General features: G+C 31.8%; 1 protein-coding gene across 1 annotated transcript in view; it reads left to right on the top strand.

Annotated features, from left to right (window-relative positions):
- Window positions 1-24,181, top strand: part of LOC118743152 (serine-rich adhesin for platelets) — a 65,601-nt gene that overhangs the window by 30,603 nt on the left and 10,817 nt on the right. Inside the window, exon 3 of the mRNA XM_036475683.1 lies at window positions 13,104-13,381. The gene's annotated coding sequence lies outside the window, so the exon portion shown is untranslated. The remainder of the gene's footprint in view (window positions 1-13,103; window positions 13,382-24,181) is intronic.

Genomic DNA, 24,181 nt, shown 5'->3' on the forward strand with positions numbered 1-24,181 from the left:
GCATTCATTTCAACTCAGCTGAATAACTATTAATTTAATTTTATTTTCTTATTTTTTATTCTGCTTTTCATTTTATTTAACTATTTATTTATTCTATGTATTTGTTTTTGCTGACTTCGCACTCTTGTAACTTTCCAGTAATTAAATTCTTTGCTACACAATTATCATCAACGTACCCCCCCTTACTTTATTTTAGCACAGCTCGCGCTCTTCAGCCGCTCCATTGCGCCCTTCCTCTTTTTTCTCTTATTCTACTTCGATTGTTACATTGAAATCGCTAATTTATGCTAATCAAATGCAAAAATCATCAGCATTTTCTAGTCGTTTATGAAAGCGTGTAAACACTAAAACAATACAGGCAATGCAGCCAAGTTTGTTGTTGCTATTTTTTTTATTGTTATTTCGCCGATTTTGCGCTTTGTACTACATTTAATAATTTGTGCAACAAAAATGGCATCGCTTACAATTATTGCTTAAATCACCTACATTGTTTGCTTCATTACAACATCAGTTTTGTAATTTATTTTAATCGTTTATTAATTTAAATTACAGTCGAAAATGTATGTAAGTAGTTATGCATGTTGGTATTCCCTTAAAATGGAAAGCATGTCGAAGTTTAGGCAAAACTGGTAAGGAAAATATTTTTGTTTCGAATTTTTCATTTTTTCGCAGGCACAGAGAACAAAAGTTATGATTAAAACTAAATGTCGTGCTATTAGTTTTGTTTCCAAGAACGCTTGAAAGCCGAAACCGAAATGAGCACAAAACTTCGGGAGTATTTTTACAAGAACGAAAGTGAGAGCAAACCTCTTGAGGACGTTCTCAACGGTAGTTAGTTAAGAAAAAATCCTTGCGGAACTTTTCCAAAGAGAAAAAAACCCGAACTATACTTTTACGAACATTTCTAAGACAACAAAATGGGAACAAAAGTCCCAGGAACGTTCTGTTGAGGAAAAAATTGGAAACAAAAGTCTCAGTTACCTTCCGACAAAGAACGAAACCGAAACAAATCTTCTCCCAACAAATTCCGTAGAACGGAAACGAAAAAAAAAAATATTCTCAGCGCTGCATGAGTTTGATATGTTCCAATATTGAAATGAACACGCTGGGCGCCACTCTCCTAACTAAGCGATATGACCAGGATTTTTTTTCATTCAAATAACAATTCAAAAAAATATTAAATAAAATTCAATATAATGTGGCATAAAAATGTGGGTACCAACTGAAAGCGAAATTTCTGCAGAATTTATAAAAATTATAGTTTTTTTGCTCACAAGAACGAATAGGTATTGAAAATGCCTATAATGATAAAAAGTTAACAAGATAAAAAAGTGAAGGCCGAATTGAAGATAAAGACGAAAATGAAGACAATGAGAAATACATACAAATACATATATAAATAAAAATCGGGGTAACTGAAAGGGTAAAATATTTATTGAAATTAAAGTTATCAGAAGTTATCAAGTCATCAAAATTCATCGAGCCATCGAAGGTTATAGTTATCGAAATTTTTTAAGTTATCCATGTTTTCTGAGTTATCGGAATGTATCGAGTTATTCCCATTTGATAAATGTTTATTGCGTTATCGAAATTTATCGAGGCACAGCAACTTAGTTGTCGAAATTGCCTATAGTTATCGAGTTATAAAAATATGTCTGATTATCGAAATTTGTCAAGTTATCGATATTTATTTAATAATAAATATTTATCGAGTCATCCAAATTTATAGTTATCGAAATTTATCGAGTTTTCGGAACGTACAGAGTTCTTTCAACTAATCGAGTTATCGATATTTATTGCTTTATCAAAAGTTGTTGGTAGGTATCGAAATTGATCGAGTTATCGAAATTTATACAATAATTTAAAATTTTCCGAGTTCTCGTTATCGAATACGAAGACGAAGGCCAATATGAAGGCAAAGACAACAACGAATCTAGAAAGAAATACGAAGACCAAAAGAAGACGAATGCGTAGATTTATACGAGTAATTATTCAAAGGCGTATAAGAAAACTAAGACGAATAGGTTTACGAAAGTAAAGATGGAGTCGAGGACGAAGACTAATATTAAGGATTATGTTAATAAGCTTAAGAAAAATGTCTGCAATATGAAGTGATTTAGAAATGAATTGAGAGAAGCTTTACTTTTGTAGTGGGGCCCAGGCGAACTCAGTTTTTTTGTTTTTTTTTTTTTAAAGAAGAATAGTTTTTAAGTTTCAAATTTTGTGTTTCTTTTGTTTCTGCAGCTTCCAGCAGACTTTTTTTGGTTTCAAAGTTGGTTTTAAAATGCTTCAGGTTTGGGTAATTTGTTTGCTTATCGAAGCATTAAAAAAAAAAAAAAAAATAGTTTATAGAGAAATTTTCAGCCATAAATCTCTATTGCAAAAAAATTTTTCCCCCAAAAACACTAGAAAGCCGGCCGAATTTCAATAGTAACTGGCACTCCTAGTAACCAGAAATTTGAAATATCTACTTACGCGGTAATTTAAATTCGTGACCATTATTAAAAAAATGTACTTCCGATAACTTGAAAAAAGTAAAGAAAAAGCATTACATAAAAATGCCGAAGGTCGCCAGACACAATACACTCATTCCCACATAGCGCAAATATGAAAATGACACATTTTTTCTACAATCCCTTACTACATATGTATGTGTAAGCATTTAGGTATTTCAATGAGTGCATGAATAGTTTATAAAACATTTTTTGTTCGCGATGCAATTTCATTATGCAATACACTTTTTAGATAAAGAAAAATTTCCGCCAACCACAAAAAACAGACATGCTATCTATATCCGTATACAGATACTAACTCATATACATACATATATAAGTCGTACATTTTTCCACACAACAGCATCATTGTCATTTCATGTTTGTACAGATAACTCATAGCTGTGGTATGCCACGAATGAAAAAATTTGATAGCACTTAGCAGATAAAGTTACCGCACGCTATGTGCAAAACATTTATATGTATGTAGCTAGATGAATGTGTTTGTAGGACTACTGTTTGAAATGAAAACTAAGTAAAATAACGTGGAATGCACAAAACTATGCAAATAGTAAATGTATGCTTTTATTTTCATTACACCTTTGCAAGCGATGCGAACAGAAGTAGCAAAAAAAGCGGCTATGGGTTTAAGGTTTCCTACAAACGCCACTTCGGCTACAATTGCTGAAAGTATGAAAATTTGATATCTGAATGCGGATCTCGCATCTTAAACGCACACAGAGCTACTATATATTTGTATTTAAGTATGTGTGTAAGTGTGTTTTTAGCTAGCTATGTGCACTCAGAAATGTATCCAAACTCTCAGATTGTATGCATTTTATTCATTTCCAATTGTAATTGTAGCTGAGTGGTTGTTTACCAGCCCATCGACACTATGCATAACGCTTCTGAATAGAGCGATTTGAAATTGAATCAGCTGTTGCTTATAATATCCATACATATTCATATATGCTGCACTCACAGTGATGAGCAATAAAAATGCAGCTAAATTACATTTTTTTATGCGCTCATAACAACGAAGTCGAAGTTTGATGAATATTGCTAAATTTCTAGGTGCCTAGGTTTGGCATAGAGAATGTTTGTGCGAAAATTGTATGCAATAAATATATAGAAACTAATCGCGTTTTTATTTCTCGCAACTGTATACGATCGCATGAAAAGTGTAACAAAATCCGCAACAAATACTAATATATTTATGCACAAGCATACAAACATATTTAAATATATGCTCGTATTAGACCGGATCAGTCCCAAAATCAAAGTAACAAGTTTCTCACTACTTCACATTGCGGACCATACATATGTATGTATGGTGCATAAATATGCACTAAATCCAACCGATTTTGAATCCCTTGAGCAATTTCATATGTACATATAACGAAAATGCTCAACAACGCCTGCAAAAAATATTAACAAAAATCAACGCAATTTTTTTATCAATTTAAATTAAATGGACGGCTATAAAACTGCATACTCGGATTTTTTTATAAAAAATTTTATTTACAAATTGAAATTTTTATGAATTTCTTTTTTGAATTTTCCGTAATTTTCTGCTTTAAATTAAAAAGCTTTTTTCGCAACCCAGCCTAATGTACATTTATACAGATACTATGTACATACATAAGTATTACTATGAAAATAATTATGCCAGCTCATGTTCATACCTACTTACATACAGTACGAGTAATTAAAGTCGATAATTGGTTTTTCGCAATTACATTATTGTGGAAACAATAAAAGTTTTTCCTGTCAACTCAAAAGAAAATGTAATAATTCCACCATTGTATGTAGCTACATAAATTAGTACATATCTATACATAAATACATATTTATGTACACACATACCTACCTACATACATATATATGTATGTATGCTCGTTGAAATGCTTGTGCAATAAATCGAAAGTGATCAGCTGACATTGACGTCAAATTTACAATCTTGACACATTTAGTTGCCTATAAATACATACATACATGCATGCTTAAGTATATAAGGACATTTTTGCAGCATTGAACATACTAGGGTGTTGTGAATGGTATTCAAAAGATGGCAACATTTTTTCGTTCAACCCTCAAAAAACCAGCCAATATAGAAAAATGCAGAGCAAATTTGGATTTCTGACTTCAGATTTGGATTTGCGACAAAAAATCTATAGAAATTGACTAGTCTCGTTCAGGCTTTAAATTTTTTTGTTTTACCTGAAATCAATATGAAATGACATTTTTAAAAAATTTCAAAAATATATTTTAAGTTCTTTAAATGCTGTTTTCAGGTCAAAAAAGGAAAAAAAATAAAAAAACAAAATTTACATTCGAAAATCGCTTTTAATGTCAAGGTGATTTTATTTTTTTTTCAATGAGACTTTCAAACAGCATTAAATGGACTTATTAAAAAACATACATATGTATGTATAAAAAAATGTTTTTTTTTTAGCTATTTCGATCTCGGAAATGGACCGGCTCTAAACACTCAGCGAAACACATTGTTAAAAACCTGAAAAAAATCTGTCGTTACGTATACGCCATGGCGGCCGTGTCTCAGCTGGCCTAGAACATTTTTATACATAGAATTAAGTAATAATCAGTATAAATACATTATATTGTATAGATAAAAAAAAATCATGCGTCTGATTTTAGCCTACCAGCTGTTATTATTGGGCAAAACAAAAAAAAAACAAATGTTGAACATCAAAAAAAAAAGTCAATGACAAAAACGGCAGTCGGCAGTCGGCAGTCGGCAACATGCAACATACTAACCATGACCCACTTTGTGGCATACAAAACTACAAAAACTGTGCTAACAAACACAGCACACCTAACCGTGTCGGCATGTTGCAGCAACGATTAAATAGATAGATAGACAGACGGGCGGACAACTGCTGTTGTTGTTGCTACTTGAGCAATCGCGCCAAAAGTCTCAGCGCTTGCAAAAGCAATTCAAGCGTTCGGCGTGTATAGCGGCTGCCAATAGCTGCTCAGTATGCAAGTGTATGTATGTATATGTGTGTGTTTGATTTCAGGCGTTTGTGCCAGTTAATATCTACCTATGCTACTGCTGTCAATTGGATTCTAAAGCGCAGAAAACAAAATAAAAAATGAAAATAAAATTGAAAAAATGTAATCACAAAAGCTGGCAACGCCAATAAGTTTAACAAGCTGGGGCGGGCATTCATGCTGTTGTATTGCCAAATTTTATTGGCAACAAAAATAAAGAAACAGAAACTCATAAAAATAAAAATAAAAATAAAAATAAAAGCATATGCTTTGCATAAACGCCACGCTTTGAATTGTGCTACATGCATACTTATAAACATTCATAGTTATCGGTTGCCATTGCTGCAACTACAAAAGGCAAGCATGCATTGTACATGCGCCTGTGTGTATGTAAGTACATTAGGTTGGTCCAAAAAAACAAGAAGTAAAGTCGGAGTTTTAATGCCAGCGCCCCTTAGGATTGTTCTATATCGAAAAAATTTACGCCTGTTTTTTATTTGGAAATCAAAAAATATTTGAAAATATTAGAAATGGTATAGAAATCTTGAAAACCAATATTTTTGGATCGGAAAACTCTGTTTCTCTTCAGGAGACTTCTAATAATTTTATGGGCCCCATTGCCCATTTAGAGGCTGCTCACAGTTTTCTATGTATTTTATATGTATGGGAAATTGTTAATGCTAATGATTTTTTATGGGCCCCCATTGCATTTTTCGGGGTTTTTGGGGACCTATAAAAAATAGTTAATATTAAAAAATGCTTGATTTTCAAGAATTCTATAGCATTTCTAGGAATATTATTTTTTTTCATATAAAATACAACAAAAACTTTGAGCGCTTTGAGCCAATTCTAAATATTTTTTTGATTTCAAAATAAAAAAACAGGCGAATCTTTCTTTCCGTTTAGAACAATCCTAGGGGTGGTAGCAGTAAAATTCCGATTTTTTTTTTACCACCCTAATGTGCATACTCTCCATTGAATGTTGTCAGCTTTAGGCATTGTTGCTATGTTCGTATTGCTTGGTATCATATGTACATACACATTTACATGTTTGCTGGGGAGTTGTGCGCACTGCTGCTTGATTTGCACGCCGCAAATTGGAAATATAAAGCGGCACAAGGCAGCCAAGCGGCCGACAAGCCGCACCTCGGACGCGAGGTGCAATCAATTGCGAACGGCAAAGACAGACAGTTGAGTGCACATGCTTGCATATATGTACATATCTAACAAAAAATAGACATGATAACATACGTATATGGAAAAACTTACAGTTGTGTACATATACATATGTATGTATTTTTGTATGAAGTTTTGTACGTAACTGGCTCTATACGGCGCGTTCGAGTTACGTGCGACCTAATCCACTTTGCTTTTGCTGCTGTCTTTGTGTGGTTATTGTTGTTGTTTGCGTTTGACTTTGCAACGTTTTTTCCTCATAGACAAGTTTTTATTATTTTTATGTTCATTAGGGTGGGTAATTTTTTATTTATTTTATTTTAGTTTTTTTTTAATACTATGCGGTTACGGCCTAAAGGGTATGCTATGTGAAATTCTAAGCAAATTTACTAAAATATAAGTTTTTCTGTTACGAGGTAAGAATATGTGAAAATTGTTCACTGCTTCGCCTATTGACGGATATTTAAAGAAAACGATAAGTCCAGAAATGAGTTACACATACCAGAAAACATATATAGCATTGTTTTTTTTTTTAATTCAAATGACATACCACACCAAAATAAAATGTTGATATGGAAAAAAAAACAATTTTCGGACTTTTTCCCATACCAAGCGTCCCTCCCTAATGCATATATTTTTCATATAAGTCCTTGTTGTGTTAGTTTTTGTATCAAACTAGCCTTATATAATCGAGATAGATATAGAATAATGCATACCAGTTATAAAGAGGTAAACCGATTGACCCATACATCTCTGTCTGGTACTCCTCTGCTCCTCATCTGCAAAGAAAGCGCTCTATTATGTATTTCCTGTGCATTTTCGTTCTAACAGCCTTCTGTCGGAGATGCCAACCTGCCTGTGCCCAGTAAGAAGTACCGCTACTGGGTTTTGCTAATAGGTTTCGTCTTATTTTGTCGTTCTTGGCAAATTGCACCTGCAGCCATGATAATTGTAAACAGAGTATATACTATACTCATTTTCGTGGTGAGATCCGGTCTTCTATTTTTGGCATTTTTATAGCCCATAAAATTTTTGTCTAATAAAGTGCAAGTTTCAAATGGCTAAAAAACCCGTTGATTTTTGAGAATTTTTTTTTTGGTCACGGATTTTTGCACTTTTTTCCATACAAACATGAATTTTTTATGAAATAAAATGCAGGGGACCGTTCGCAATAAAATTTAAAAAAACCAACGCCAGTTTATATAAATATAATTTGCACTTCTTATATAAAAAAAAACGGCAGAGGCAGTCTTCAAAAAAAGCACACAAAAATTCCCGTAAACTCAATGCGATTTTTTAGCCGCTTGAAACTTGCACTTTATTAGATTTAAAAACTACATACCCGACAATGTTCTAAAGATTCAGATTAAAAAGTTGAAATTTTGTTGAACTTTTTTTGAATTGTTACTAAATTTTGTATAAAGTTTGAAACTGTGATTAATATGGTTTAGGTTAAAGCTAGGACGGTATTTTTTTTCAGAAACATAACCAAAAAAATTGTATCATAAAAAAATGCACACGTGGCCATTTGTTTAAATCACTGTATATACAAATATATTTTAAGTAACCGTTTTATCAAACGCAACCAAATTCGGTAAACATATTCCACCATATAACTGAACTACAATTGCAGTAGTTAAATAAATAACTGAGGCAGATATTGAGATAACTCACCGAAAATTTAATATGAGAGGTAATTTTCAGAAATGAGAGAAAAGCTTTGTAGGACATAAAAGTACGCTTGGTATACTTACAAAGTTCGTTTCCGCCGGCATTTGTAAAAAAGATTCCTAATGTTTTTTAGATTCATGTTTTTATATTTATGTTTGAATTTTATCTAAATTTGTATTCTTTTTATTTAATGGTTCTTATTCTACTTAATTGTTTTTTTAGTTTTATTTTATTTTTAATATTTTATTTCCATTTTACTTATCTTATCTTACCTTATTTTGTTTTTTATTTTTCATTGCATTTTATTTTATTTCATGTCAATTTACTGTAATTAGCCCAACCTTATCTTACTTAACTTAAGCATACTTAACATAACTTTACTTAGCTTGATTAACTTTACTTATTTTACTTTACTTTACTTTTGCATATAGTAAATTATATTTTTCGATTACATAGTTAATTTATATTTTAAATTTTACGCATCTTTCGATTCACTTTTTACTTAATTTTCCATAATTTAGGCTTGATGCAGTACTTCAACCATCTCTGCATAGGCCACTGTTTCTTTTCAGTGCCTCTTAAGTTTATTTCCAACTTTATTTACATGCTTTCAAACTAGTTTTCCAACACTTTTCTCTGCTGCAAAAGCACCCACAGCGGCCAACTTTTACTGCCGATTGGGCAACACGCAAAGTGGCGGCGTTGCACATGCGCACTGCGCGCCTTTGATCACGTTCACGTTTTTTTCTGTTTTTTTGTTGTTTTTGTTTTTGTTTATCTATCCTTCACATTTATTTTTTTTTTCAATTTAAATGCAATTTACTTTTGTTTATGTTTATTAATGCAAACAATTTTTATCTACTGATTTCGAAAAGCGTTTGAAAACACGTTTTTTATGCTAATGCAGCGCATATATTTATTTATTTATTTATGCAATTTTTATTGCTTACACGCGTTTGTACTTAATTCAATGTTTTCTTGCCACATACGTATGTATGTATATATATATATATGTATGTATATATAAACATAAAACTTGTATCGCAATTTAATGCATCCTCATTTGTGCGCCACTCCTGTCACTCGCACTCAGCCATATGTATATGTATATACATAATGCTTTATATACATACACCTAATTTAAACCGATTTAGTTGTTGCATCATTCGCTTGCAATACATTTATTTGTTGTTGTTGTTTTTTTTGTTCGCTCATTTGTTGCTCATAAGAGCGTTACAAGTGTAATGTTTTTGTTGTTGCCGCCTCTATGGTTCACTGCTAAGTCTATTATGTGTGACTAGCCGATTGTATTACAACTGCACCATTAACTCCGCTACTTTTATTTATTGTAATTTAGTTCAATCCGGTTACTATGCAACTGAAGTCAGCGCTTGACAATCCCTTTTGATGCAAGACAAGTACTTTATGTAGTTCAATTCATCGTTTAAGTGGAGTGTCGTAAAGAAAAATTAATCTCGGGCAAAAGTTGAAATGGTAATTATAGTTGGAAACAGAAAAGCTAATTAGGAAGTGGCAGAAAAAAAGAATGAGATTTTTTTTTTTTTAAATCAGTACATAGTTTCCTGAACTCAATGATGTAAATTGTTTTGGGGCGAATAATAATCCAGAGCTGTCAGGAACGTGATCTTGGAGGTTAACGTGTAGCTACTGGTTCATTGCCGATATCGCCCTCAAGATCTTCGTATAGTTACCAACCACTATTAAGAGCTTGTCAGACGTGGCAATATAATATATTTCAAAAAGGCTCTCAAATTAAGAAATTTCAGAAATTAGTTGCATGAGCAGTCGCACCTTGCATGTTGAAGTTTTTTTTTTGTAATTTCGAAAAGTGAATTGCAGAAATATTTCTTAAAGAACCAGGGTGTTAATTCAAGGTAGCGCTTAAAATTTGAAACTTCACGCTGAGAAATTTGAACTTTTCGTTATCAAAAAAAAAAAAAAAAAAAAAAAAATGCTGACTGGCATCACTGCTTTGGTATGACCAATCCCCACGCGTTGATAGTTTGCTGCCACCATTAGTTACTTAGTCAGTATCGGCATCACTTGTCGAGCAACTTTCATTTGTAAATGCATTAAGCAAAAATGAAAAAAAAAATCAATAAAAATGACTAACAGGCTCGAGTATATGAAAAACAGTAAACAAAACGACATAAAACTTGTTTTATTAGTTTCTGTAACACTTGTGCGCTGTTGCTGTTGCTGTTGCTGCTGCTTCTTCCGACTGCTACTAAGACGATGTGCCCTGTTAGAGAGGCATCACTTCTACATGGCTACCATTGCTGCTGCAGTCTCAGGTCTTAGTCATTGAACAATTTCGGCATCGTATTATTGTTGTTTTATGACCACAATAAACCAAGAAAAAAAAACCGAAGTTTTACATTTAGTAGAGAGCATCTGCGCTTCTTGCTTCTCCCCATTTTTACTGCCCGCTTTTGCGTCATATGACAGTGACCAAATTAAGCATTGCGCCAAGCATTTGCAACAATTTGCTTTGTTGTACATTGTGTGTGCTTTTTGCTTGCTTGCGAGTCTAATTGCTTTTGCAAATGTAATGTTGCAAATTAGTTATGCACATAACGCAAAGTTGTTGCATTCACAAGTCGGTGGTGAAGCAACTTGCCACTTTGATTGCTCATTAGCAATTGCGGTTAGGTGGATACCCACACTAACATCGGCCAGCAACAATACAACATACATTGCAAACGCTTACGAGTAAATGCAGTTAGCGGTTTGTCGTATAATCAACGTGTTAGCCACCTCTGCAACTCAGCAAATTTGCCGTTCATCGAAATTAAACTCAGTTTTTTATTCTGCGCGCTTTTGTTGTTGACCTCAAAATGCATGCCTTCCTTCCTGGCTTTTATCACAATCGCCAACGTCAATCAGAAAAGAGGACTAAAGTGCAATGCAATAAAATACTGAAATACAATTGCTCAAAGCATTTTTTGTTTTCAAATCGATTGCTTTGCTTCCTTTCATTTTGCTCTGCGCCTTGCGGCTCTTTTCAGCTCTCATTCCTTTCTAATATTTTATATGAAATAAAATAAATCGACCTCAATTCAATGACCTCGCTTTATTGTCGCTATATCTGCCAGCTCCAAAGATGATGCAGCCACATTCAGTATTAGCGTGTGCTGTGAGTTTTACTTGTATTTGTTATTATTTTCCATTTTAGCTTTATTGCTGACATTACTTACAATAAATATTTGTCGTGGCAACGGATTTTTTTTTTTTTTTTTTTGATTGAGCAGTTATTTTGCACAATTGCATGACAAACTTCAACAACGGCGGAATCGAAATGAGAGATTATAAAATGAAATGAATTAAAAAATGAAATGTTTTATTGCGGGCTAGCTTTCGTCAAATAAAAAATTCCTGTCTGAAATAAGATTTATTTAGTTATGGCTCTCTCAAAGCTTCGAAAGTTGCCAATTCTTGTAAAAAATGTGTCTGAATAATACCATGTACCAACACTTTTTGCTTCATATCCATATTTCGTTGTTATATCTCATTTACTTTGAATTTGATTTATTAAGCAGATGGCACTTTCTTCAAAAGTATTTTCATTATAAAGCTTTCTTAAACATCTTTGGTTTGACATACATATTGTAATGTTTCAGTAAATGGAATCTTACGTTTAAATAGGTGGCAACCCTCTTCAAAATATTTTCGAAACAAAGATTTTTTCAACATGTTTCGTTTGACATCAATATTGCAGTGTTTCATTAAAATAACTGATTACATTTAATTTGAAATTAAAAAGGTGGCAAACTCATATAAATATTTTCGAAATAAATCCTTCCTTTAATTTTTTTTTTTGAACCGACATCATTTTGTAATTTTTCATATAACTTATTGATTTAATTTAAATTATTTTAAACAGGTGGCAGCCCTCTTTACACATATTTTCGAAGCAAAACTTTCTCATACATACCTCTTTCGATTGACCTCCATATGATAGTACTTTATTTAACTAATAAAAAAATTATATTTGCCTTAAAAAAAAAGAAGTTTTCTTAAGCCTCACTCGTTTGCCACCTATATTGTAAAGCTTCATTTAACTTACTAAAATTTAATTTAAATTTTTAAATAGATGGCAATCCTCTTGAAAATGCATTCACACACTCACAAATGTTCACATTTATAGTATTATATAGTTGGATTTCAATAAACTTGTCAATTAAATTCCTAAGTTGGTGGCAACGCTTGTCACAATATTTCCGAAATAAATATAGGTTTCTTAAAACCTCTTTATATTTAAATATTTATGTTAATTTGCCAATTAAATTGATTTTGAGTTTCTAAACAGGTGGCAACCCCTTTTAAAATATTTTTGAAAATACCTCACGCGTTTGATACTCATATTAAAATATTCTCTTTAACTTGTTAATTAAATATATTTTAACTTTTTAAAAAGGTGGCAACCCTCTTAAAAACCATTTTTGAACCGTTTTCTTTTAACCCCACACTGTTATGTATAATATTTTATTTAACTTATTAATTAATTGACTGTAACTTTTGAAAAGATGGCAACTCTCTTCAAAAAATATCCTATATTTTAATCTGTGCGCGAAATTTCACAAACATTTTCACACACTCACTCACTCACAAACTTACACTTTTATAATAGTACTATTAATTGAATATATGTACATTTTAACAGCTATTCAGTTGTAATTTCCCACATTTTTCACTTAATTTTTTTATTTATTTTTTTACCTTTTGCAGATAAGCCAAAAAGTTTATCCATTAAAAATGCCTAACAAAAAAGCAGTCACCGTTTTTTGAGGTGGAAAGGTCTTTGAAGGTCTTGACAGCAACCGTCGACGGATCGAAAGCGAAGGCGTGAAAAACGAATACAGCAGAAGTGTTGAAGTACGGCAATAATAATTTCTATTATTTGCCGTAATCAGCACGACAGGAAGTGAAAGAAGAAGGATAACTGAAAGGCGGTAAAGTAGGAAATAGTAAGCAGTTTACTAGGCCATACCTCAGACACAACTTTGGTGAGTAAACAAACAAACACAAAAATAGTTGCATTAGAAGTATAATTTGACAAAAAAATATCGTCCCGAAAAAATGCCGAAAATAAAATTAAGAAGAATCGCAAAAGGTTCTGAAATAGTCTCCGCAAAAAAAACTCGAAGAATCACGAAAAGTCTCATAAAATACCAAAAAATCCCCAATATACTCGGAATTTCTCGCTCAAAAATTACAAAAGTCAAGTGCTCTTAAGTCACGTAGAAACCCAATTCTACAACAGAATTTGTTTCAAAATCTAAAAATAACTTATTTACTGTCTCTGGTTTTTTCTTTTTGTTTTTGTATACGAGTAGCTGTCGACCAGTTGAGATGAAGTGGCCCAGGGCAGGGCCATCGATTTGGAAAGTATCAAATTTCGGAAAGACGATTTTCGAAGTGTATAATTACAAGCCGAAGGAAACTTACAGTTACAGTATTGGCCATATCTATAGCACCCCCCTATAAAAGTGATATTGTTTGCTACTTATGTTTAATTGTTTATTTTTAGGAATTTTCATTTAAAATACAGTTCATTCTCTAAAAAAATCCATATAAAGCCAAGTTTTAAACTTTTTAAAAGACTACAAAAAGATGCAACAAATTTTCACTTCACACTTTTAGAAGTGTTAGAATTTTTTTGAGTACGCAGTTTTATAGCCCATTCAATTTTAGTCTAACAATGTGCAAGTTTCAATAGGCCAAAAATGACCGTTGATTTTTTAGAATTTTTTTTGTCGCATTTGCTTACATATAACGAATAAACACAATTTATTTTTAACCGACTTCCAAAAAAGGAGAAGGTTATCAGTTCGTCGGAATATTTTTTTTTCTTTTTATGTATGTTACCGCATAACTTTGGACCACGTCAACCGATTTCGATAATTCTTTTTGCATCGGAAAGGTAGTGTCTCAGAGGTGGTCCCATACTAATCTGGTTAAGATCCGATCAGCGGATCATGAGATATATATATATATATTTTTTTTATATGGGAGTTGAAGTCGGTTTTTTTTTTTGCTAAAAATTACTAGTTATATGTAAGAAACAAGCAACACATTTCACTGCTCATTTCTACGAAAAAACAATCGATGAGTAATGAAAAGTTGTATAAAATATAGTATTCGCCATCTTTTCCGAAGATAATCTGATCATAATAGTTAAAATTGTTTCCTTATGAAAGAAGTTATAAGCAAAAACGTGTCTTTGGCATGCGATTTCTCAAACCCCAGAATAATAGCGTTTTTATCATTGGCCTCTAAATCAGGGTTGGGCATGTTGCACTAAATTTTCAATGCACTGAGCATTTCATTACCACTATTCGTGTAGTGGTAGTGAAATGGGAAATGCATTACCTACTAAGTGCATAGTGGTAGTAAAAACAATTTTTCACTACCACTAACCATATAGAGGTAGTGAAATTTGAAATATAGTGGTAGTGAAATTTGGACTGCACTACCACTATCCAAACAGAGGTAGGGAAATCATATAGTGGTAGTGAAATTTAAAATGCACTACCACTGTAGCCCTAGTGGTAGTGAAAATCTCGATTTAGTGCAGCGTGCCCAACCCTGCTCTAAATTGACCCCTTCAGTCGTTATTATTTCTTAGGGCATAAGATGTGTTTGAAATTCAGGGGTATACTCTTAAAATCAAAACGTAACGTAGAAAATCTGAGGTGTTGAAATTTCTACAAAAAAATACTTTCAGAGTTTCCAGCTTTCCAGCTTTACATATACTATGTTCACGCCTATTTTATTGGCGTTAGTTTTTATTTGCGCCAAATAATCTTGGTATGGTTGAAATCAGATGAAAAGTTTTTTTAGCTACATTTTTGATTTATTTATGGCTAGACAGTTGGTATTCTACACCATGGCTACTTCGGACTATTTCTGTCTAAATCCAAACAAACAAATGTCAAATTAATCAGAACACTTGACAGTTGGTCATAAACTCCAAACGTTAAACTCGAGTTAATTTTTCAACGTGAGCATAGTATTACGCGTTTAACAAAATCATCTAAATGTAATTTTATTTCATAATACTTTGCGTTGGCTTATCATAAATTATACACGCATACATATGTATGTATGTAAATGAGTCATCAAAGATTTCATTTCTTTCTAGAAAAGTAAACCTGAATTTCAATCAAACAACCTGTCATTGAGTCATCCAGTTTATGTACATATGTATGTGTACATACATTTGTACAGTGTGTAGTTATGAGACATGAAAGTTTCTCCTATATGCTGTTTTATGTAGGCTTGTGGCATTAGTGGCTTTCATATGTTCGCCTCATTTTCGCTTTAGCACTTATGAAATGTTTGTCAAATCTCGCGCAAATTTGGTTAGTATTTAATAAATATAATTTATAAGTTAACAAACTCTATATTAGAGAGAAATACTTTTTTTCTTTTGTGTAGAAATAAATGGAATCGTTTAGTATTTATTCACTTCAAAAGGTTAACAAGGTATTCCTCTATCTAATTATCTTTTATTATTGCCGAAATGTAGCATGCGCTTCCAAGTCCCCACCTTTTTGTTGATACTCAGGCAACACGGGGCTTTCCGTTGTCCTTGTAAAGGTTACTTTTACTTCAAAAGCAAGCCAAGGCTAATTATTCACAATACATACATACATACATATGTATGTAAGACTGTCTAATTCTTATTTATTGAATTATTTTCCGACGTTGTAGATTCCATTAAGTGTTGCTTAATTCATTCATTATTTTTCCATATGTGGACAATTAGCGAACATTCAACGCTTAACGAATAGAATTCCTTAAATGTCTCTGCAAGTTAATTTGTATGTATCTTTGTGGTAATTATTTTTATCGTCGTTATGCGCCTCTCAGCTGTTGCTAAATAATTCTCGAAGAAGGCTATGACGGTTGCGACGCATCCCCAGCTATTTTTTTCGCGAACATTATTGGCTGCGCGTGTGCTGTTTAATTTTTTTGTTTTTGTTGGGCTTGTTTAGCGACAGCGCGTGTATGCGTGTGAGACAGCCTTGATAATAAATGACCACATTGTGAAATACACTTGTCCGTTAGTGTTGCCCTTTTATTGCATTATTTTACAACGAAAGTTTTTATATTCAAACTCTGACCAAGCCACTTGGCTTCAATAATCTTAAATTTATGAGCATCCTTCATACTAATTATGACTTTCTAAACAAGCTTAGCTGATAATAATGAGAATATAGCTAAATTATTTTTCATTATTATTTTGATTATAGACCTGTGTAGCCGTTCCGCAGTAGGAAACTTTTCAATCTCTGTAGCTAGAGCAGCCAATGTAGCAAGTGTGAAAAGGAATCTCTGATTGTGGTAGCCATTTAAAGCTGCCTAAGAATTGATTTTGATGAATTTAATGCTAACAGGTTAGGCATTTGAGGACATTTTCTAAAAAATAAAAATTGTACGTTTTGTACATATAGCCGTAAAATTCTTACAAAATATCCCAAACTCTGCCTCTTGAATCCTTTCTCTCAATCGAGGCCTAAAGCTGGACATTTTACATTGGATTTTTTCTAATATGTGTTTATAAAAAAATATTTGCATAAATGTAAGACATGTGCTTAGATGTATGCAAAGATATGTTCGTACTTACGTGAACACAGCTCCTTGGACACATTGATGAATTCACAATGCTATTTTTATTTTCAAGTTCAAGCGCGTGGCTGTCAAATGATGAGGGTGCAGACAGCGACTAATGGCACGCATTTGTTCCATACATGCACTCATATTTAAATACGTACATACATACATATGTACGTCTATATATATTTACATACACCTACACCTTTATGTCTGTGCCAATAATCGATATTTGTATTTGCTAATTTTTTCTCTATGTACCTACTCGAAAAGTATTAGCAGAAGTGTGTCTGCATAAATTTGTACGTCAACGAGAAATGCAAATTAAAATTTGAAAGCAATGAGAGCAATGGAAATATTGAACAAACAATATATGAAATGCTATTGAATTAGAACTTAAGGATAGTTATAAAGAGTTTTTTACTGATAGATAGATATTTAAAAAAAAAAATTGTTTGGCAAAAGAGTATAATATTTTAGCACATAATGCTTTTATTTTAAGTGTCCAGACAGACTTTCTGACGCAATTAGGTTTTACAAATTGAATTTCGTTAGAATTGTCGTATGAATGTTCTACAATGTACACTGTGTAGGATGCGAGTTGTGGAAGTAAAAGAAAATGCTTAATTGCTCGCGAAAATGCTGAAGCTGAACATTTTCTTCCTATTAATGATTTATTTTCATAAAAGCTTCGAAAAAATTATACACTTGCATTTGTACACATGTACTTGTATATGTAGGTGTATACATATGTATGTATGTGCATATGTGTACTTGAGGATGACAGTGCGTATGATGGACATTTATTGATTATTTTTATTTAATGTTTATTATTTTTTTATGAAAATGTAGCTCATTATATAACAAAAACTATATGAATCCAAATTTCAAGCATAGTGCAAAAATACCAAGAATTCAACAAAATGTCACCATAATTTATTCTTTATTATTATGTATGTAGTTTTAAAGCTTATTAAATTTTAGTATGATTTAGTGCAAGTTTCAAGTGGCTACAAAATGCCGTTGATTTTTCGCAATTTTTTTCTGTTTTCGATATAGCGCATTTTCTTCTATTTAAAGTATGTATGCTGACCAATTTTTTTTATATGGAAGAAAATGCCTGGAGTCGTCAACAAAAAACTACCAATAATCAGCGCGTTTTTAAGCATCTTTAAACTTGTAATTTATTCAGCATACCTAATATTTAAAAAAAAATATCTGAATAAAGTTTAAATTTTTGGTTAAAATTTTTATAATTTTTGCAAAAAATTTGAAATGCGCATTTATATTGTTTTGGTTAGGTAAATACTTTTATAAAAAAAAAATATTATGAATATTAAAACAACAAAATAAAAAATAGTGAAAACTCGTCAAAATATCGCACTCCTATTATTTTGTGGGCAACTGTATGAAGTGAGTGCATCAAAGCATAATCTACCGTCTATAATTGATTAAAATAAAAAATAAAATTAATTTAGTTTTTAGACTTTTGGGCTTTTTTTGGATTTGCGAACAGTGTGTGGCGCTAAAGTTCCACAACAATCCAGTTTTCATGCCTCGTCCCTCTAAAATGCATGGCATAACTATTAAAGTAAGTAATTAGGGAACTCAAACGGTTTCATAACAGTCATATTCCCATAATCAAAAAAAAAATAATAATAAATATATAGGCTACTTTATTAAAAATAAAAAAAAACACAAACATGGAATCATTGACTTTCAACCTTTTTTTTTAATTTAATGACAATTAACAGCTTCTTAGTACGCCACTTTCGATGAGTTTCAATTTTACCTCATTCGAAAGATTTCACTCAATTCCTTATGATCTCATATTTTGTATTTGTTTTCATTTTCAATATTCGCAATAACCACTCAAGCCCTCAACATTTTCCATTATTTATCGTTAACCTTTGTTACCACGCGGATGTATGCCGACATCATTTTCGCTTGGAACCAAATGTGTATGTACGTATGTACATATGTATGTATGTTCGTTAATTACACTTAACAATTCCAATGATAGCCGCTACTCATGCCATTGTACTTACTTAATTGCTTAGGGCAAAAAACAGCGTAAAATGGCAAAAGTCATGAAAAACGTAAAGACAACTGAAAAGTAAAACCCGGGAGGGAAAACTCAAATCAGCTGGCTAGCAATTACTTATATATGTATGTATGTACATACGTATGTAGGTGTGTGCGTATAAACTGGCTGCTTGAAAGCGCAAACAATTGACGGTAGCAAAAAAAATTATTTTGTGGTTGGTTTTTTATTTTTTTATTTGTGCCATGTTCCCCTAACACATATGTATATGTATATGTATGTGGATATTGCCATTTTATAGAAAAGACGTAAATAAGTATGGATATGTAGGAGAAATTATATACATACTCATTTTTCTTGCTTTAAATTGTATGCACTATCGTATAAAATTCGACAAATAATTTAAAAGTATGCCTATATTTACATTAGACCGTACCACCGTACAAGCAAACAAAAAAAGTTCGCCGTACATCGCTGAGTATAAAGTAATTTTCCAAGGCAATTTCGATTAAAAAAAATTTTCAATTCAAACAAAATACTTTAAGATTTTCTTAAGGTTTTTACATAACGTGGTAACTTCCTTAAACTGTACTGTAAAAAGTAAGAAGAAAAAAATTTAATTACAGTTGACATGTTTCAGTTAATGTTCGATATGCCCAAGAAAGTAATTCAACAAACGGATCAATCGTTTTATGGGCATATCGCCGGGTCGTTACGTACCAGTTGCGATAGTATGATGGAGGAGGTTAAATTACTTAGAAAGAAAGCTGAAGTTTTTTTGTCGAGTGTTGTTAGTTATCTCGAAAATAACTTTCAGCTTAATAACAGCAAATTCGAATATTCGAATGGCTTTTCCCTATAACTTACACAATTATTTTTTCATTTTCATTTCAATTTACTCACATTGTAAAAGACATAGAGTTAGAGATACTCTTTTTAGCGAATTCTTAGTGTTTCAAAGTTTCTGCGTAGTTGAAAGCCATGCGGAATTATAGATGAAGTCCTTAAATAGTGGTACTTTCTTAAGTATGAAGTTTGCTTCCTGGCGCAAAGAGAGAAACCGACTTCTAATGAAACATTTTTAAAGTGAACTTCATATTAAAAGTAATTTTAGAATGAAATATATAGAATTCTTTGACTATTTAAACAGTGAAGATGGAAATGATCTCATTATTGCTATTTAAAAATGCCATTAATATAAAATACTTTGTACAATGATGTGTACACTCATGTTAAAATGTGTGAATGAATAACATGAATAACACTTTATTTTTCATAAACTATATTTTATTTATATACCAAAATGTTGTTAAACACAATTACTCTGGCGTTTTAAAGTATTATCTGATACTTTCATTCATAATTTTGCTTTGAGTAAAAATTTTACTGAAAAGTACCGATTTTCTTAGAATGAAAAAGTCGAACGTACTGATTTCGTGCATAAAAAATCTGGCAATCCTAATACTTAGGTTTATTCGTAAATCGTCCAGATTTAAACCATTTCCAAGAGTACTTCAGAAAGCGTCAAATGTACTTCAGAAACTGTAAACTGTTCTTCAGATAGCGTCAGATGTACTCCAGAAAACATAAAATGTACTTCAGAATAGTCAGTTGTAATGAATGTAGAACAGACCCCATTTTTCTCAAACTTATAACTTTACTTGCGAGAAACCGAAAGATATATTGCATTAAGTATTACTGTAATTTACAGTTAAAACTGTAAACATTGCAACACTGTGTTCCAATTACATTCACTTTCCCACTCTCTTGCTTTTTGGCTCTCTTTGCACATTTCTTGCGCTCACTAACCGTGAGTGAACCCAATCATATGTGTATTTTATGTTTACTTTTTCCTTTGTTTTTGCTTTTGCTTGAATTCACGTTGAAGGCAGTGATGGAAAAGTAGGCACAATAGTGCCATTTTTGGCACTTTCATTCACAGAGGCACTTTTGGCACAATTGATCCTGTTTTGGAACAATCATAAAATACAGAAATTTAAAATAAAAGGCCACTATATAAAAAACATTATAGGTTAAAAAAATACAAAAGTGAAAATTAAAAGCACTAAAAATTAATATAAGGGCCGTGAGAAATATTTACAAGCCGCTGAATTCTATTGTGAATACGCAGTACGAAAAGTAAGTTTTCGCAACAACTAGCTTTTAGTTCAGAATTTTTGGAAATATTCTAAGTTTGCAGTTTTATAGTCCATTAAATAAAAGTGCAAGTTTCTGCAATATCCCGATGATTTTTGAAATTTTTTTCTGACGGTGTCATACATTTTCATCCATTAAAAAATTTTCGAACACACTTTATATAGAAAAAAATTCTTGAAATTGAAAACTTGGAATCTCCTTAAAATTCTGAATTCGAAGTTTGTTTTGTTGTTGTTTGTGTTGTATTTCTAAAAATATATTGTTCTTAAAACGCCTTAAAAAATTGAACTTTGTGGCACTTTCATCTTGTTTTCGGCACTATTTTTGAAGACCATTTGGCACATTTTGAAATTTTGAAATTCCATCCCTAGTTGAAGGGGAGTCGAGTCGCGTCCCTCTTGCGACCTCACTCAACTAGCGTTTGCTCTCATTTTTTATTTTTACGTTTAACGTTTTTTTTACGTTTGCATTTTGTGTGCTTTTAGGCACATCAATAGGGGTATACAGGTCAAGATACCAAGCAAATACAAACAAACAAAAAAGCAGAGAGAAAAGTAAAATGGTGTTAAACACCATGGTGATTGTAAATAAACGTATGAATGTTGATAATGCTAAAATGTTGCATAGCAATAAGGTTGTTGCTTAAGAATGTTGCAAAGCGAAAATGTTGCTAACATCACAAGTGTGTTACTCCAATTGTTGAATAACACTTGGTTACAACTAACTTTCGTTTAAACAATTCAAATAAAATTATGAATGTTTTTTGTGTGCACAAGTGATATTTCGTTTATGTTGCCTTATTTTTTCATTTAACAAAGCCTTATATTTTAAGTATGTACGAATTTACATCTGTATTTTAAAATTCCATGTATGTATTTATTCAGATGGTTCCTTTCCTTTGCCACTATTTTTATAAGAATTGCTTTTGAATTGTCATTAAGTTCTTTTTTAAGACCTTTTCACAGTTATTGTTATACAGAAACTCAACAAGTTAATACATAAGTATACATACAGTGACGAACAAAAGTATTGGCACAGTGAATTTTTCGCCATATATGCAAAGGTTTTTATTCTAATTTATTTTCGATAATTTTTTATAAAAGTATAGTTCATTCCACACCAGAAAACGTAATAATAAAAATTTTAAACTTTGTGCAAAACTCAGGAAAATTCATTAAATTTGCACACTAATTTGCAACTTTTTATTCAGATTTTCTAGAAAAATCCTAAGTATGCAGTTGTATAGCCCATTCAAATTTAGTATAACAAAGTGCAAGTTTAAAGTTGCTAGAAAATCGCGTTGATTTTTGGCAATTTTTTTATTGGAAGGTGTTGCTCATTTTCTCCATACAAAAAATAATTGTCGAATTACTTTGTATGGAAGAACTTGCGTGAAAAAAAAATTACCAAAAATCAATGCGATTTTCTAGCGACTTCAAACTTACACTTTGTTATACTAAATTTTAAGGGGCTATAAAACTGCATACTTAAATTAGTGTGCAAATTTAATGAATTTTCCTGAGTTTTGCACAAAGTTTAGAGATTTTATTATTATGTTTTCTGGTGTAGAATGAACAATATTTTTATAAAAAATTATCGAAGATAAATTAGAATAAATAACTTTGCATATATTGCGAAAAATTCACTGTGCCAATACTTCTGTTCGGCACTGTATATCGTGGATTTTTTAATCATGTTGTTGTGCAGGCAAATCCCAAATGGATTCTATCTAACATCACAAAGTAGTTTCTGTGAAAATTGCAGATGCTCTATATTGAATGATATTCTTTATAATTTTAATTATTAATAAACTTTTACTTCTATGTGAATTTTGTTACTATTGTTCAACTCAGAATTCATGACAGCAAAAGTGTCTTAAATGAGTCAGTCTAGTTGACTGGTCTCAGAATCATATTTATGACGAAAGAAAGACTCATACATGTGTGAGCTCTATTTGTTTTTATATTCCTTTCTGCTTAACATTTCCGTCTGCGTGATTCCAGGCAATTTTGCAAAAATCAATATTCCGCTTTGACTCAACCTGGTTTCACTTTGAGAGAATTGGGTCAGCTACCCCCAAAAAAAAAAACTGACATACATACTATGCAAATAGATACAAAAGCTTACACATGTACACATGTAGACAATTTTGTATGTATTTGCTGGCATACAATGCGCAAACTTTGTATATTCGCTTCTATTTACGTATTAAACTTTCAATTGTGCAACTCGCGTTTGCTTGCAACTGGTTCACTAGGTCATCCACATTTCACCAACAACAACAAAAAAAAATGTAAATATCGAAATTTATGTAGAACTTTACTGTCTGTCTTGACCTGTTGAAATGTGCCACAAATTTACGAGTAAATATGAAGTATATTGCTGTATGGATATACATATGTACATATAAGCAGCAAGGAAGTAGCAGGTCTGCAGAAGGTCAGATTTGATGGTTTATTGCTGAAACTGCAACTGTTTCCGCGCTCGGTTTTGTAACATAAAAATAAACTGAAATTTTTCAAAACTTGATAGATTATCAAAGCAAAGCCATGTGCAACTGCACGCTCTTACTGGCCGAAGGTGGACAGCGGGCGGTCGAGAGATTTTCTTGAGCTCACAAAGACTCAGATATTAATTCTGCTGGGCAGGAGCGAACGCTATTAGAAAAAATCTGTTTTTGTTTTTTTTTTTATATTTTGATGGTGGGTTGAACCGGGCTTAAACACAGACCATGCAGAATAGTAGCGCGACATCTGCCTTTGCTATTTTTAATAATTTTAATTTAAAATATACCTAATTCGTTCTTTAACAGAAGCCATGTAAATAAGAGTTTAGAACTATACACAAACCTTATGAAAAAAAAATAAAAAATAAAATTCAAAAAAAATAAAAATTTTCTACTTTTTAATCAGAATTTTTAGTATGTATGCAGTTTTGTTTGTAGCACATTTCATTTTAGTACAATTTTACAGTCAAAAAAATAACC

The sequence above is a fragment of the Rhagoletis pomonella genome, unplaced genomic scaffold, assembly GCF_013731165.1.
Source record: "Rhagoletis pomonella isolate Grant_MI unplaced genomic scaffold, Rhpom_1.0 Rhpom_scaffold_00007, whole genome shotgun sequence".
NCBI classification, from domain to species: domain Eukaryota; kingdom Metazoa; phylum Arthropoda; class Insecta; order Diptera; family Tephritidae; genus Rhagoletis; species Rhagoletis pomonella.